The sequence below is a fragment of the Scatophagus argus genome, chromosome 22 (genome assembly GCF_020382885.2).
Source record: "Scatophagus argus isolate fScaArg1 chromosome 22, fScaArg1.pri, whole genome shotgun sequence".
In the NCBI taxonomy this organism is placed as follows: Eukaryota; Metazoa; Chordata; class Actinopteri; family Scatophagidae; genus Scatophagus; species Scatophagus argus.
The window spans coordinates 4,156,013-4,173,496 of record NC_058514.1 but is presented as its reverse complement, the minus strand read 5'-3'; the positions used below and the strand labels follow the sequence as shown (position 1 = coordinate 4,173,496).

Genomic DNA, 17,484 nt, shown 5'->3' with positions numbered 1-17,484 from the left:
AGGAGACAGATGTGCCTGTTTCACATATATTACTTTCTAGTGCTTGCATATATCCCATCTTCATAGCTCAGTTGTCAGCTGTAGACGACTGGTGGGGTGAAGCAATTGAAAGCTCTGCTACATCATGTGCACGACTGGGTCTCATGCTTCAACCATGATTCCAAAGGCAGACTAGCAGAGTTATACCCACATGCGGAACAGAAAAATTTTGCGGTATCACTTTTAAATCTTTAAATGTGTTCTTAAAACAGATCTGCTGTCACGAGCACTTGATTTCTTCAAACCGGGGGCTAAAGAAGGTTCTGTTCTTGTGGTTTGTCTTTTCAGTTCTTGTCCTTGTGTTTACTTACTTCCTGCTAGCTTGTTGTCCTCATGGTGGCTTTTTGCACATCTCTGGAGTCATATATTGATCCATGACATATGTAACATTGATGTGTCCTACATGTATGCGACCCAAGAAAGAGCCTACTATGTGCTTTGATGTATTTCTTCATTTTTTACATCTCTTTTCCACAACTCCACAACTCCACAACTCTACTGTATTTGTTTAAGGAATACTAATGAATTTTGATCGAGGCCCCTGTAAACTTTTTGCACTTGGTTTGCTGGGTGGGGGGTTATTTTGGAGAAGCTTGAGGGGGAGAGAAATCTGAAAATCTGCTGTTAACGAAACACTACTAAAATTTGATAAAATTGTGCTGGGGCAAAAAAAAAAAAAGAAAGATGTAAGCTATAGCAGAGGTGTTACTGGGTTTTAGCAACAGAAAGCTACATATGGGACACACTTGACAGGCAAACTGGATACCATCAAAGAGATTTCTGTTCCTGTGAGCATCAAGTCTGCAGATTGGGATCAGATGCTGCCGTATCTAGACAGCCCATGAAATTGGGTTGAAATTGCTCTTGAATAATACAGTCTGCAGCCATGATAGTGCGATATAAAGATAGAGCACTAAGATGGATGTCTGGCTGTATGCAGCCAGTGAAAAAGGGACAACATGCCCACCATCTCCAAAGGTGTCCCCTGCAGTTGGTCCTGTCCTGTTTCACTGCTCTTTGCTTCTTCTAAGAAGACAGGAGAAGATGCTGTATGATGTCCTCTCATTCGCCTAATCCAAGACATTTGAGTTATTTGTTCAAATTACTGGTTATTGTTTGGTCTACATAATGTCAAAAATACTACAGAACGGTCAGCTGCAACCTCCAAGAGTCTGAGATGTCAAATTGCTTGTTTTGTACAAAAACACCAAAGGTTCAAACGCAGCTTGAACATTTGAAATTTTTACTCAAGAAAAGCTACTATTGGAGCATCTATTGAAATTGCTGTTGATCACTTTGTCGATCTGATGCCCAATCCTTGCCGCCCGGTCTTCTTTTTCTGTAATCTTCCTCTCGCCTCTTTGTAACTAGCTATAGCCAGTGCAGCTTCGTCTCCCTCCTCCCCTTTTCTCCCACTCTGCAGACCCAAGACATCCCTTGCTAGCTGACAGAAAAAGATAAATTAGAAAGCAGAAAGGTTAATCATTTCCCCTCCCAGAACACTGCAGCGCTTCAAACAACAACCAGCCGCTGACCTCTAACCCCCTCAGCTCCGACAGCTACAACCAACTTTCTGGTCCTGACACTTGGAGACAGGATCATAATCGCGATGATCCCAGTATTGGCAGACAAGGCTCCGAACCAAAACATCTGTTGTAGTGGTACCTCCAGGCAACAACAGAGAACCCTCCCCGTCTCCCACAGCCCACATGATAATTATCACTGCTGGCTGTGGCCAAGCCAACAGTGCAGCATCCATGCTGCCGTGTCCAAGTTAACGCTTCAGTGACTTTTGGGTACCGCATGGCCCTGTGATTAAAAAAATGAGGTCTATGGGGGTGTATGTTATTTGAAAATGAGAATGCCTGTTATTAATTTTGGTTTATAGTTTTCATTGAGGACGCTTCTTGTTTCTGGGAGCTGTCCATGGTCCCAAAGGGATGTACTGTAAAGCTTCACACCAACTTGGGCACATTTTCCAGTTCCTTCATTTGAACTCTGGGGTTCTACGTCAACAAAGTTTTGTGCAAACTTAAGTTATTTCACATGAGTGCTCTGTTTTGCTTCACCTTTTCCCACTGGTTTGAACTGGGTGGGACTCAAAGTTCATGTCACATACTTCCATACGGATTTAGTAATATTTGAATGAAAATTTGATCACAGTTTATTTTTGGTTTGTTTGCTGATGTATGTAGGCCACTGTCAGTACAATCTGATCTCAGCACGCCCATACGGTTCAGAAAACTAACCTTAATACATAATGCTTTGGTATTTATTTCTCTTAATTTAACTTTGTCACTTGTTGGGCTTTCAAAAAATATTGTAAATATCCTCCTTAAACACTACGAAAGCAAGAGAATAATCTGGATTTTCATCTGGGTTTTTACTCATTCATTTTTTTTCAGGTTTCAGCTGCCATCCTGCACAAAGTTGTGATTTTCTTGGCTCCGTCAGCTCGCTTACACAACACTTCTGCCTTCCGAGAAGTTCTGCCGCAGAATTTGTCTAAGTAAACTCCAATCTGCCAACTTTGCAGAGAACTGCATCTGACACACCACACTGTCACAGTGGATCAGGCCCAGGCCCAAAGCCCCCATAACACATCCAATTTCACTGCACATCTTAATTCCAAGTGGGCTGCTGAAATCCCCCCTCCCATATAAACCCCTCTGCCATGGCTTCTCATGAGTCACTGCGCCTTCTGACTTCACGATCCCCCATTTATAGCCGCACCATCAACACTTTTTTTTTTTTTTTTTTAACAAAGAACGAGCGTGAGAATCCACATGGATTCAGATTATATGTTTGCTCATTCAGATGCAGTGCAAAAGTGTTAACAGATGACTATGACTAAAAGCTATGAGATGACTAACAGATGCCACAAACACTTGAGCCTTTTCTCTCCATTTTCAATTTCAGGACAGAACAATCAACCACAGTGAAAAAGTCAATGAGCTATTGAATAAAAGGGCAATAAGAAAAAGATTTTTACTACCCTGGGAACAATAGACTATTTGTAGAGTTTTATAGGAAAGTTGGTGAAGACTGAAGACTGAAGCAAAACTTCACTTCACTTAATTTACCCATAAACCAAGACACTTTGGTCTGAAAGGAGGCATTGCCATCATTGTGCTTAGCATAATTACATCTCGATATTACATATTCTTGTGGTGTGTCCGCTGGATTTCAACAAGGATGAAAAGAGTCCCATTAAAAGCTCTACCAGAGATTATTTAATGTACTTTTAAGTTTCAAAAGACAAAATATGGCACCAAAAAAAAAAGACGAGATCACAGGATGTGTCTCCAGTGATAACTCTTAAAATGGCAGCAGAAATATAATTCCTATTGATCCAAGTCTGATTTAACAGTTCACTGACTGGGTTGGAGGAGAGAGTGCCCCCTGAGGGAGATAAACAGAGCTGCAGACACAGAGAGACATGGCTGGTGGAGTTTAGTGGAGTACAGAGGAAGAAGAAGGAGCTGCCTTTTCCTCAATCTGTCTCCTGTTCAGGTCACATCACACAGGGCTGACAATGGACTGGACTTGTACTGAGGCTGAAGGCAGGCCGGGGAACTCGCTCGGGCGGTGGAACATGCCTCTGAGAGCAATTAGGAGGCCAATTACTTTCTTCTTATGGAGGATAGCATGTCAGGTCTTGCCAGCTCCAGTGTGCAATCCTTCCTGACATCCGTTTCCAGCAACAGCCCATACAGACGCTTTCCATTTCCCCTATTCTGGTGAGAAAGCGCTGCAGCTGGCCAGCTGGAAAAACTCAACAATATCACAAAGAGGAACTCCAGAGAGGCTGTAATCCACAAGTATCAATGCTTGTTTAGCAGTACTATGGCCTACTGCAGAGATCTATTTGGAGCAAATGAAGCGTAAGCAAATACAGTTAAATGTCTTTAGCTGTTAACCACCCTGTCAGCTCTGGCCTGATTTTTCCAAATGTCTTATTAAAACCGAGATGCTTGGAAATTCAAATTAGCTTTTAATTAACTGAGCACGGTGCCATTTGGCAATTTAAATCATGAGAGGTGACAATGCAAGGCAGGATGTGCAGCCGTGATAATTCTTATTTTTGGTGAAGAGCAAGAGATTTGGGAGGTGGAGGTGGAGCTGGATTGGAGGGTTGTTTTCCCAGTGAGGCGTCTCAGCAGAGGGCCAGTTTGGCAAAGGCAGAATTCCAGTCGGCCTCCACTGGGTACGGGGAAACAGTTGTGTCATTCAACTGCAGTCCAATCCAATCAGACAGAGAAGAGGCCGTCGGACTGCTGCCACACAGAGCCAAACTCCAGAGCCCAGTGGAGGTCAAAGCACACAGAAACACGCTGGCCAAATCCTCACTGCTGTTCCCCATCTGACAGGATTCTTGTTGCTACGGAGAAGGACTCAAATGAGCCAGCTTTTCTTTTCTCTGAATAATCTCTTAGTTTCATAAGCCTCTAGAGTCTATGGTAGTGCCCCTAGAGTCTATACTTAACTTATTGTCTCTCAATATTAAACACCCTCAGCTTGAAATAAACTACACAGATTAAAAACACTTTTAATGTATGAGACATTTAAAAAAATGCTTTCAGAAAACACTTCACGGTGGCTGTAAGCGTGAGAGTGAGGATATAATTTCATTCACGGTACTTCAGTTGTGTTTCATTGCGCCACACCTGCATTGTAAACTGACCGATGGTTAATGTGCCATTTTGACCAGGTCCCTCTGAAGTTACAGCCTCTCAGGAGAGTTCCTGGTTAAAAAGATAAACAAATTCTCACTGATAAAACCACAACAGCTGGTTATGCACCACTTCTACCTGCTGCACTGGCTGTGTCAATTGATTTGCACCACATCAGCTCATGCTGCCCCAGTTTCTTTGTTACTACACTTGCCTATGGCATCTGTTGCCTTTTGTGTACCTCACGTCACACAGTAGATATGCTTGGGTTTTGCTATCTATAGCCCTTTGGGGATCCATACTGAAACAACCATCTGTGAAAATAACACAACCAGTGTCTGATAATATAAGTTTCTGTAACATGTTCATTTTGGGGAACAGCGGACTATATGCTGCAAAATGGTGGACCGATAAACATAAGCTCCATGTCTTAAATGCTTCTTTGCAGTAACAAACAAGAGGCTTTTACAACAAACACAGTAAAAGCCTTCCTAGCTACACCAAGACCACGCTGAAGCATTATGGAACCAAAAAATGATCGGATATAAAAGCGCTATCATTCTGCTGAGAAATAAAATTTAAAGGTAGCGACACCAATATAAGCGGCTGCAAGAATAGAAACATTTATTGAAATATTTATAGCCCACTATATATCTGTTTTTCCTCCAGGTTTCTCTGATTCATTACAGCTGTTTCATCAACAACACTATCTATCCCTCTATCCTCTATCCCCCTGCCACGCTCTGAATCCCAGGCTGCAGTACTCTTTTGCCCTCCTCCTCCTCTCAACTCTCCCTGTGTGCGGCCGGATGGAGCAGTGCTTATTACCTCAGATCTCACTGTGATTGGACCTGCACGGCTCCACCAGGGGGACCCAAGTACTGTAGGCAAGGGCCCGGCCTCTCCGACTAAGCCTCGGTGACCTTGGAGTGAGGTACAGCACCCTGGGAGCCCACAAAACGAACAATATGAGGCAGGGAGGGAGGGAGTCAGGCATACAAACAGTCCATTACCATCCATAATGTGGACTCTCTGCTGTGCCTATCCAGAAACCTTGTGGCTCCACCATCTTCTTTCATTTTATCCTGCCGGGGAGAGGGTATCTCTCCCTGTGCCTGTGCAATCTGGCCAAAGAGGAAGAGACCAGAGTACATGAATAAAAGGTCTGGTTTGCTCCAGGCAGAGCTGAAATTGGTCTATTACGGGGCTCCATTTGAGATCAGTGTGGGAGGGAGTGGCAAGGCCAAGCACTGAGGGTTTTCCTTGTTCCTTTCTTCTGCCTCTGCCCTTTGTAGTCTCCGTAGTATATGTTACAGAAAATACTGTGAACATCTGTCATGAAGTAAAAGTGCATTTTTAGCAATTAAATAAGGAGAAAACTGAACCCTAGCCCCTGTATGCAGCTCTCCGACTGTGTACAACATCTACCTTATAATAACCTCCTTCAAGACTCATGAAGATGTTCGCATTGTAGGACAATGTCACTTTAATAAGTTTTATCCCCATTCAGTTCAGTGACTTAAGTGGAAAATAGGAATGGAGCAAGTATGATTAGCTCAAATTGAATATATGAAATTGCTGCTGATAGTACATTCAGCTCTGACTAGCCATGATTATGAAGATGGATCACCTCCTATATCAAGCAAAATTTCATTTCATTATTACACTATAAGCATTGCAGCTGCAGTATAAAAGCACAGTTCATCCAGCTTTTTCTTCATTTATTTACACTCACTGAGCCACAAAAGAGAAGCCATCACAATGCTTAATCAGACACGTCAAACGACCTTTATCTAATAGCGCAAAATAGCACATAAGTGGACTGATTTGTTTCCCCCACTTTCCATTTGCGACGTGCGAGTGGATAAGGTGAATGAAGGGGCTTCGCAGCAGAATGATTATATAAAAATAAATGCTCCCTTTGGAGGTACTATCTATGGACAAAAGAGTTTCACTGATGTGAAGTAAGACCAGCCTGGCACAAGCTATCTCCCGTAAAGCTAAGGACCATACAATCAGGCAGCATTGTAGTTGGAGTGGGACCCTCTCCTGTGTGATCATTAGGCAAATGGAGATGCAGCATCGGCGAGCATGCAGCGTTATTTGCTGTGATTTGTCTCCCGTTCCACAGATTTAGAAAAAGTGACATGCTGCATCATCTCCGTCGCTGTGTAATCGTCTTTGAAATGCTAGGAACTTTGCTCTCCCTCAAATGACAACCACACGGCGTTACTGCAACGCACCTGAATACACATGGTTTGTATGGCTGCAGGAGGAAGAAACCACAAGAAAAGTGTCAAATCTTATTATTTCTCTGCTCAAATTTAGTGAGAGCCGGTAACCTTGAGAAGAAAGAGAATCGAGGTCAACCTCTCAACTCCAAGACACTGTCTGCTAAAATTATAGTGGCCATTCTCTATAATGACTGCACTGAGGTAAACAGAATTAATCAAGATTACCGGACAGGATAGCTTGAAGGTGGCTCAGTGTAGGGAGAGAGGAAAGGCTGATACTCAGCATTAGCACACAGCTCAGATAAATAGGTGATTTATAGGAGCCATTAATAGTGAGGGGCAGCCCACGCATCTCATTACACAAGTTAGATTGTTTATAGTTGGTAAAGGGGCTGTGCCTCTGCTGTTACGAATGAGAATATTCAATCATACGTCCCCTTTATATGAAAGGTCAAACTGGTGCAAACAATGAAAATCCAACCAGACAAGCTGGAATGATATGGCAAAAAAGGGTTGTTGCATCACTGTATGACTTGGCTTAAGACATACTGCCTCAAAATACCCACCCCCATGTTTAATCATGTTTATTGTCTTCAGCCATCTGCAGCTGACAACCCTTGACTGAACAAGCTGTTAGTTATCCCATGAGGGAGGGCAGAGAAATATCCGCACTTGCTCAGAGTCGACTTCCATGTAAACACGCAATCCACAAAAACCGTTCCGAAAGATGCGAGAGGGTGAGAAAGAGGCAAAAAAAAAAGCTCTACTGAGATGTCAGAAATAATATCTTGCTTTCTTTAAATTAGAAGAAGCAGCGGCCTGTGAGGCGACATCGCTCCAGAGGCACTGTTGCTTTGTGACTCACTGCAGCAGTGCTTCAGATATTGCCACCAGGAAAACCGGAAAACACACCGACAAAGTAGAACAACAGTAAAATTACGGCCTTGTGCCGCTGAACCAAACTCTTCTGATCATAACAAGTGGGGAAAAGTATACAGAAGCAAAGCCCAGGGATGCATTTTGAAAAGGGAAACGGCAACAGCAGGTTTGACACTGTTGCTCCATTCAGCACTTGCTGAATGTGTTCCTGTGACATTTAAGGGAATTAGACGGTGTTAGGAAAAATGACAACCGCTTTGTCTCTGTTAAAGAGCTTAGCCAAGACACAGAGAACAATTTTGTGTAGCTCTCACACGAGCCTTGAAAGCACAAAGGAAAATCTCTGCTTGTCTGGTGGTACTTGAGTGAACCACTTGCTGGAGTAAACATTTGCCAGGGTGCTGCCATGACTGGAGGCTCATCATTTCCTTCATGCCTTTTGATGTCAGGTTTACATAAAAAGGCTGTTGTGGCTTTGAGTTCTGGGACATAACATTGGAATAAAAAAATGATGCTAATATGAAACTCACTAGACTGAAGGACAAATGGAAATTCAGCTGTCAGGAAACTAATTATGACCTATTTTCTTCAGAAAAAAACTATCAACTTCTGATATTATGGTCAGTTTCTAAGTTTTATGCAAATGCAAATTTCCTCAATTTCTATCTAATTAAACTACTCTCACCATTGCCCAGCTCCCTCCAGATGTCTGCTGGTTTCTCCATAACTCTCCTCCTGAACTGGCCTGATTTTTCATGTGTTTGTGTGTGTTGTGTGTGTGTGTGTGTGTGTGTGTGTTGGTGTGCGTGTGTGGCTGCCCTGTTCCGACCTTCAGCTGTGGGCCAACAGTCCACACTGATCAGGCAGAGGGAAACCAACTGTCAGCCCGACTCCGTCCACTGTCAGGTGTTGACAACCTGCATAAACATCGAGAGAGAAGCGTGGCTCACCTGAGGGGCAAAAGCCAGGATGACTGATCTGAAGAGTCACTCAGATGAGAACAAGTTTGACTGGGCTTAATGTGTGATATCAGAGTGAAGGCGAAAACATTTGTTTTGGAGGTTACTTCTCCCCTAACTAATGATATTATCTAAGCAAGAAAGCTTTTGTAGCTAATTTAGCTACAGCACACAGGAACGTTTAGCAAAACTTTATTTAAGGCAGGTGTGATAAACGAAAGCATCTTAACAAGTATGGGGGCTATTTGAAGCTAACACTACTAGCCTGGCCAGCTAACAGATGGCGTGTTTATTGCATAGTGCAGGTAAACATGCTCTCAAAGTCGATTGTCAGGAGAAGGTCCATCCTAGCACCTGCTGACCGAGACGTTAGCTTGCTCTGTTGAACCTCTGTGCTATCCAGAGGAACGCGTTCCTTCCGGTTTAGAGTGGAACCACTGTAATCAAGAGTGCGCCATCAACAGAGGGCATCACGGTGCAACAGATGTTGAAGTTCTAGCAAGACAGCAGATCTCACTGATTGCTGTAAACTCTTGATCTGTTATAACATTTTCTTTCTCCAAAACCAAGCGTGAACCACCTATTAAGACTATTATGGTTAAGATGAACGACCTTCCCCATCCTGTCATCCTAACCTGTATAATATAACACACCTACTGATGTCATCACAGTTAGCACTTCAGGTCAAGCTAAACCTGCTATTTTTGGGATCCAGACCGGGAACCAACTTTTCAGGTTCAGAAAACAAATGTGTTTTTGTCCGAAATGCTAAGAAATTCTCTGTCCTAAACAGAATGGAGAAGAAACATTTTGAATTAAGAGTGGTTATTACTCAGTCAATTTAAAGAGGCAGGATGCGGATGTGGGAATATATTTTTTCTCTCAAATTTGTTCTGTGATTTAGTATTTCATTTGTAAAAATTAAAATATCCTGTTATGTTTCTCTAATTTCCTAGAACAAAGCAAATACACTGATCCAGTTTGCAACAATGGAGCAGCTGCATGCTAACCGTAATATTTATACAAATCAAGAGAATCCACTGAGAGCAAGCCTACTGCGGATGACTGACACAAATATGATTGGTCTATTAGCCTATCAGTCATGCTATTAAGGTCTGCCATTATGAATCAGCCTTGATGGTTCATGATTGGACAATAACGCATGTTAGGCTCATTAGCTCCCACTGCTCTGAGAAGATCTGTCCAGATCCAAATCAATGAGCTCCTCTTCTTTAAAGGGCTGTAACAGCGGTGACCTTTAGAGCAGCGAGGTCAATGTAATGCCAACCTCCCCTCCAATTGCCTGAGACTGATGTTAATGGAACGTGGCGCCTTCACCTGGTATCAAACGCTGTGAAGCCTCACACCGCTTCACTGCATCAAACATTTTTGCGCAATCGGCATGAATTCTTTAACAAGACAAAGTGACCTGAAGACAATCCAGTGGGCTTCAAGGCTTTACGTATGTGGCCGGATAAAATGAATCCTGACCATCCTATCCTTTCCTGTAATTATGCATGCAGACACTAATTTCCTACAAGGGACGATATTGTGTCCCTGGCCTATCTCTTCTGTCCCCTTAGTGCTATGACAACACCATGTGGGAAAGCTCAAAGAAAGAAAAACTTCATTATGGTGAAACAAATGTGTTCTCAGCAGCACGTCAGCCTCAGTAAAAGGTGCTCTTTCACAAACACCTGGACAGTATTAAATTATACAGAAACTGACGCTGCTGCTTAGTCCACCAGTGGTTCTGGATCAGCATCTCAACGTGTGCCGAAAGACCGAACGGGCTCTAAAACTCATTTTTGGTCTGTAAAATGTGCTTTTGATGGTTTCCCGGAGAAACAGCGTGCAGTTCGCAGAGCAGGTCTGTGTTTCCTCAGAAGCGTTTTGCCATGCCTGACATGATCCTATTTTGAATGGTCCTCTGTAGTAATAAGGTCATTTGTCTTGTGCAAAGGAGAGGGGATCTATAGTTGGCATACTCTGAGCTGGAGATAAATGTGAAAGGCAAAGACTACGCCAGTGAAAAGAATTTATGCAGTCAACCCTTTCTGCTCTCAGCTGTAGTGTTTAAAAAAAAGCCCTCAGTGTCTAGAAGCAAAAAGGAAGCAATTAAAACCACAGAATTGGACGCAGATGTTTGTTATTCAGTTCGGTTATTGATCTTCGGGATAACGATGCACACAGTTTAGGCAAAACTATAATCAAATACATATCTGAATTTCTCCATGCTGCTTTGTGTGAAGCATCCTTGCCCTTTTCACATGATCTGTATGGTATTTAATGTAACAGAGGTGTAATTATGCTGCTTCTGGGCTGCTTTTTCTGAGCGAGGCCTCTCTTAAAAAAACAGATCTTGGTGTGCTTTCAAACTTCAGTTTAAATGAACTCTTAGTTATTTAGTTTGGTTCGATTGTGCTGGTGCGACAGCCATAAATTGGCTAAATTGAACTGCCTAAAAACCCGGGGCATTTTATGATAGCAGATATGCAATGTTTGCATGAATTCAAAACCTGCTACTGAACTCATCTTCTAATCAGCAACAGTAAAAAAAAAAAAATCTAGAATTTCTGTGATCAATCACAAAGAGAACAGACGAGCTAGTGTCAAAGTCTGTGTATTTTAGCAGTTTTTCATTTAAAAAGTAATTGAAAGGTAGAGCCTCAGTCAGTGTGTCTTTCTTGTCTTGTCTCTGTCTGGTCGTCACTGCTCAGAAATGAGTTGCAGTCTCGACTAATTATGCTCATAACTGCTTGTTATGCTCGTGGCCTCTGTGACTCAAGAGAGCATAATATTGCACACAAAAAGCATCCTGTCGGACCCTGGAACTGAACTTCCCTTTGTGGGTCATGTAGTTTTGATGAGCTACGATGACAGTCGCAGACAGAGTTATCAGTCAGTCTATATGATTATGTTTACAGCTCCCGGTGAACACTAATTGAATGCGAGCTATCAATCGAAGGCAGCAACATTCTTTATTTTCTTTGGTCTGAACCATCTGAACCAAACTACAGGTGTAAAAATTCCCTAATCCTCAGGTTAAATAAGAGAAAAAGAAAAAGCGGGAAGAAAATCTGTCACACAAAAGCACAAATGGCTTCCTGTGCTTCTCCGTCCTCCTCTATGTAATGTAAAAAAAGCAGGTGAGTCAATAACGCTCTCCTCTCTTGCTCTTAAGACTCTTCTCCCTCTAATACCAAAGTGCACATGCTTTAAAAAAAGGCTAATTCCTCCTCCATCACCATTGTTTAGTAAATGGCTTAGCTCCCCTACCATACTATCTCTTTTGTGGTCTACCTCGGTGCTGTAGTTATGAATAGACTCACCGAGGTCCGACCCTGCCCGCTGGCTCGGCTACAAAGCATTTCTTCACTCGGTTGTTTATCGTCACGCACTCAAAGTCCTCGCTGCGGTGTTTCATGTTATAATGTTCTTGGATTGGGCAGGAATGAGTGTTTTCACAGCTATAGTGGGAATCCGATTATCATACAGGGATCACTGTCGTCATGGAAACCAAGGATGGTGCATGGTGTTAAGCCATCCCTTACACATCCCTAGTACATTGGGAATTAGTGTGAAAATGCAGCTCCCTTAAAATAAAGACGTGACAAAGTCCGTCTGTTGTATCGGGCACATTCTCAAGCAGATGAGCATATTTTGTTTTCACAGCCTGGCACGTGAGGTAAAAATACAACCTGAGATTTTTGGAAATATTAATTTGTCAGGTACGTCTGTCAAAAATCATGCACACTTTGACACAATACAAAAAGTAATGTAATTGGCTAATATTTATCATATACTGCTTAAGAGCACTTCACATAGGCTTTTAATAGGCTGAAAAACTCCATGCTGTAAATACTAACAACAACTGAAGCAAACGACTATCAAAAAATGTTGATACAGTAAATCTGTTTGTCTTTATATCACCAACAGCTTGCCAAGCATTTTCTAATCTTTCTTCTTCTTTCTGCGTTTGTGAAAGTCTTTTGAACATTAGGGAGGAAACGGGCTGTAACAGCTGCTGCAGTGAAGACATTCTGTAGGACAGACTCCAGACTGATTCCTGTCAGGGTACCTTTTTTCAAGCTCTTATCGCCGATGTAAGCCAAAATAGAAAAACAAGTGAGCAGATTTTGGTCAAATTAGAGCGAACATCGGCAGCTGCAAACACAGCATGACTGAAGTTACACATGCATGTATGGAGAAAAGCAAAAACATGGAGTTTCTACTTGTTGCCTCATCAAGAGGACTAATGACTTACGAATACAGAAACTGTTCAGCTGGGTGATAATTCAGGATCATTTGTCATCTTTCACTGGTGGTGTATGTTAATCATTCCACATGCATCCAAACTGCTGCTTCAAATTTCAAGTAAATGTTAGAAAATGAACTACAGAAGGTTTTGTAAGCCGAAATAGAGTTGATCAAAAGTTCCAGTTTCTGGTTTTGAGAGTGAATTAAATTTTGGTTGTTGGATTGCCGGTTGAGTAAAACAAGGACAGTGAGGATGTTAACATTTTCTAAAGAGGAATGAATCTGAAACTGAAATAATCTGCAGGTTAATCAATAAAGGAAGTACTTGTCAGTTGCTGCCTAACTGTAGCTGTCTTTAAGCAGTGATGTGTCATACTTTTTCTATGTTTTTATGCACATTGCAATATTAACCTTATCAGTACTGACCAGAGATTTAAAAACTGCAACTTCAAATGGCAGAAAATTGTAGATTTTCACAAACGGTGTGTCTGCAAACATCAAGGGGTTTGCGACTTGGCACTAAAGGAAGAACAAACACTGTGCCACAATATGATCAGCGTATATTATTTAAGCAGATAAGGCCTTGAAAGGCCGTCTCATTATCCTTGATGAGAAAAGTGAAGGCTGGACTTCACTTCCTGTGAGGGACAGGATGAAGGAGCGCAGGTGGAGAGCAGCGTCATCCAGAGAGATGGAAACAATGCTGTGAAGAGGAGATAAATGAAGCCAGAAAGTCTTGGCCACACCAGGAAAGGACAGCCATCTGCAGGCTCATGCTGCAAAAAGCTCATCTTATTACCACCCCTCGTGCAGAGTGAAAACTTGGTTTCCCACGTCTGTCTCTCTGTCACGCATATTTTCAATCACAACTACCTTCATTTCTGTCCATGCCAGCAGCATTTCTTTCACAAAGGCATTTAAAACCAGCAGTCAAGTTTCAATTTACATCCAAGTTTGTCCAGAAATGAAAGGAATCTCTATATTGACATGTGTGAAGAGGATCTATACCATCAGCACAGTTTCAACAAAGCCAGATTAGTGCCACCAATTCAGTATTCGACTGAAAATCAAAAAATCAATCAAATCAAAATCAAAACAATCTGCCCTTCTGGTTCTGAGTTATGGTGTTCAATAATGGACAGCAAACATTATGAAATGTGCCAAATCACAGAATCAGTCTGATCAGCTCATCCTTGAGTGCCAGTGGATATCTGAAGAAACATCTGAAGACGTTCCCTGAAGCCAGTTTTGAGATATCACATTCAGAAGAATGGAAGGATGTACATAATGCCTCCAGTCAAGGCTATCACTAGTGTGGAGACCCAAAAAAATACAACCATCCGTTATTGCCCCGACATCCATCAGCAGAGGCAGAAATTTGTAAAGCAAACACAAAGCTGGCAGAGAGAACCAAACTGTAATGCATTTCATCATTAGAGGGGCAGTGAATGTCCAGGTCATCCATTCAGTGCAGCGTGATACTCTGCTGCGTGGTGTAGAAATTCACCGTCGATCCTCAACCCCACCCGTCCGGACAGCGCTGCCTTGGGGCCGCAAACAGCTCCCGACTCACTCTGGTAAACACAACATGGCACAATATGCCTGCGCACACAACAAAAGACATGACTGCGAGCGCTGTCACCACTCATCACGCTGACACAAAGGAGGATGCAGCTCAGATACTGTGTGAGTGGTATAATAATGTGCACGGAGACATGATAGGATATTTTCTGAATGCTCAGGGACAAACAGATAGGCCCGGTGGAACGAGATCAATACAGAATCAATACAGGGGTGGCCTGGTGAGCATCAGAAGCACAGAGGAGCCAGGCAGTTTAGGCGCCTGACAAGGAAGGTCCTTGACCAGCAGAAGTGCCTAACCCTGTGGCCTTGTGGAGGAGCTGCAGCCGATAAAAGCTACAAGTCTAAAGCTCAGAGAAGCACACAGAGGCTGTCATCTTGCGTTTGGGCGTAGGCGTGCGATGCTGAGCAGTTTGCTGCCATTTTGAGAAACATTTCTTGTAGAGACACATGAAGGAAAACCTAAATGTGTGTGTGTGCGTGTGTGTGTGTATATGAACTGGCTAGCACCACACACTGCGCTCTAAGGCTAAATTCCCGCCAGTCAAGCTTACTAGAGCGTGATGCGGGCTGGACTGATTGATGGACTAAAGGGGAGCAGGCAGGTGGGGAAGGAGGAGTGTGCAGGAGACAACCTGAGGTTAGACACTGTCACCGATCTGACTGGTGCATTCAGGAGGGGGGGAGAAAGGTGCCCCATGGGCCTAATTCAGCTCGCTAAAAGCTCTTAAACCTTCACACAACCAACACTTTCCTGCTCTTGTCCAGACGGAGGAAAAACGGAAAGAATGACTGACATCACATTTTGTTTCCAATTACAGAGCTGTTGTAAACACTGACCTCCATTTTTTTCATGTCAGCATCTGCCTTGTATTAACTCTTGCCCGCATCACTTGTGATACATGCACATTTTCAGTGGTTGTTTGCAAAACAAATCTGGATAATGTAATTACATGCATATCAGTATACAGTGCCATGTGGTATTTTCACCTCTTGGACATAAAAATTTGTTAGCATTTTCCCGATACATAAAAACTAATCGATTATCAAAACTTTAACATTTATTTCCTGTATTCTGATTTTTGTTTTGTTTTGTTTTTCAACTGCTACAAAGAATAATCATGTTCCTCGTTATCAAACTATTAAGCAACTAAATAAAGATACTGCAACAATCAGCACAGACAGGACACAAAGGTTTCTGCAATAACATGCAAAACACCCGCCTACAGCTGCAGACTGTAACCAACTTTATTAGGCACATTAGGGAGAAGAGTAGTGTAGCAGGTTATCTTGAGCTCCTGCACTCATTCCCTAAACACATTTTATTCCCGAGGCTGAACTCTGACCGCACAGCGACTGTTGGTAGAAACGGTAAATTAGCACAGAGTATTCAGCGAATGTCAAACTCAAGCCAGCATAATCCAGCAGCTCGCTCTCTCTGCGTGAACTGCGCTCTCTTGGTGCATCCTGGGTAATTTGTTTCTCCTGGGGGTTTATTTCATATCAGCAGCCAGGGAGGTTATTTATACTGACAATTGTGGCTCGGAAAGGGAAGGAGACTGAGGGCTGGGTTTGGTGAAAGGAGACAGACTTGATTTAAACTGCGTGAAGGATACATCTCTACAAGATCAATAACAGAATTTTAATTCCACAAGTTGTGTTGTTCTAAAACAGCGACCCGCGTAACAGAGCCTCCTTCAACTTTGCCAATAAGCTTCACCGGGATTTTGCTTTTCCATGACAGAGGCTGTTTAACACGACATGTCAGTGGTTTTCACGCCAAGGTGGTCTCAGCAGGTGGATTTTGTTCATTTGATTTCAAATCTTCAGGAACAACGAGTCCCCCCCGCCCTCCAAAAAATTATTTAGTCGCAACTTTCGGCAGTGGGTGAAGGTGATGGCAGATGAATAATGCATGAGCTCAATGTGCTGCTGTTAATCACCGTGGCCTAACACCCCTACAAACACACCCCTCCACCTTTCTCGCCTAAACATTTCGCTTTTGTTTCTCAGCTGACTTCAGCCAGGCTTACTGATATCCATCACAATGTGCTTGTATTCTTGTATTTTGGGGATGGAGGGGGGGCTCTCTCCCAAAGGAAATGGAAAGGCACTGATTGCAATTTACCAGGCTTTTCAAACCTGGCTTTTGTGCAAGTTCTCACCAAATGACTGCAGGTGAATGTACGCTCACAAGGAAGTCCAATGCAAGAGCCACTTCTCTCTGTAGTTCTTCTCTCCACTCTGCAGGAAGAGGAAGAAACTGTGAAAGCCCTGAAATGAATCAGAAATGCTGCTTCCCCCCCACCCCACCCCACCCCAGCTTTGCAACCATGAATCACAATTTTACACATGAATATAGCGTTCGTTTGTGTGGGTGTGAACTCAAGTCCGTGCACTGCCAGCTGTAAACCCCGCAGGACACATCTGTAATAGAATCTGAATCTCCCATGGTGGACGTCCTCGATGGGAGAGCTGATAATACACTCCCAAGTGGACATCTAAGATCAGTGATTACCCTCCATTTACCGCAGTCGGCTCTCCTTCAGGGCATGTCGATGCATCAAACGACAGGGTTTAGAGAAAACGCCTGATTTGGAGATAACCTCCTGGCTTCTTCCTCTCTACGACAGCCCTTTAACATGAGAGATCCTTTAATTGCAGTAAACCAGCATTGACTGGAAGCTTGCAGAGGGACAGTGACACCAGTGACCCTGGTAAATACAAAAGAAGAACCGATGGAAGATTGTGTTTTGGGCTGTTTGAAAATCAAAGACTTTGATCAACAGAGGACACAGGATAAGACTTAGACTGGTATTGTTCACCAAGAAGGAAGGACGGCTAACAGACACATGTTGT

At 42.9% G+C, this 17,484-nt stretch overlaps 1 protein-coding gene across 10 annotated transcripts in view; it reads right to left on the bottom strand.

Moving 5' to 3' along the window:
* Positions 1 to 17,484, bottom strand: part of syt1a (synaptotagmin Ia) — a 155,753-nt gene that overhangs the window by 53,077 nt on the left and 85,192 nt on the right. The window contains exon 5 of one of the 10 annotated variants that reach the window (XM_046379671.1): positions 16,791 to 16,869. The exons of the other annotated variants lie outside the window; for them this stretch is intronic. The gene's annotated coding sequence lies outside the window, so the exon portion shown is untranslated. The remainder of the gene's footprint in view (positions 1 to 16,790; positions 16,870 to 17,484) is intronic. 10 annotated transcript variants of the gene reach the window in all.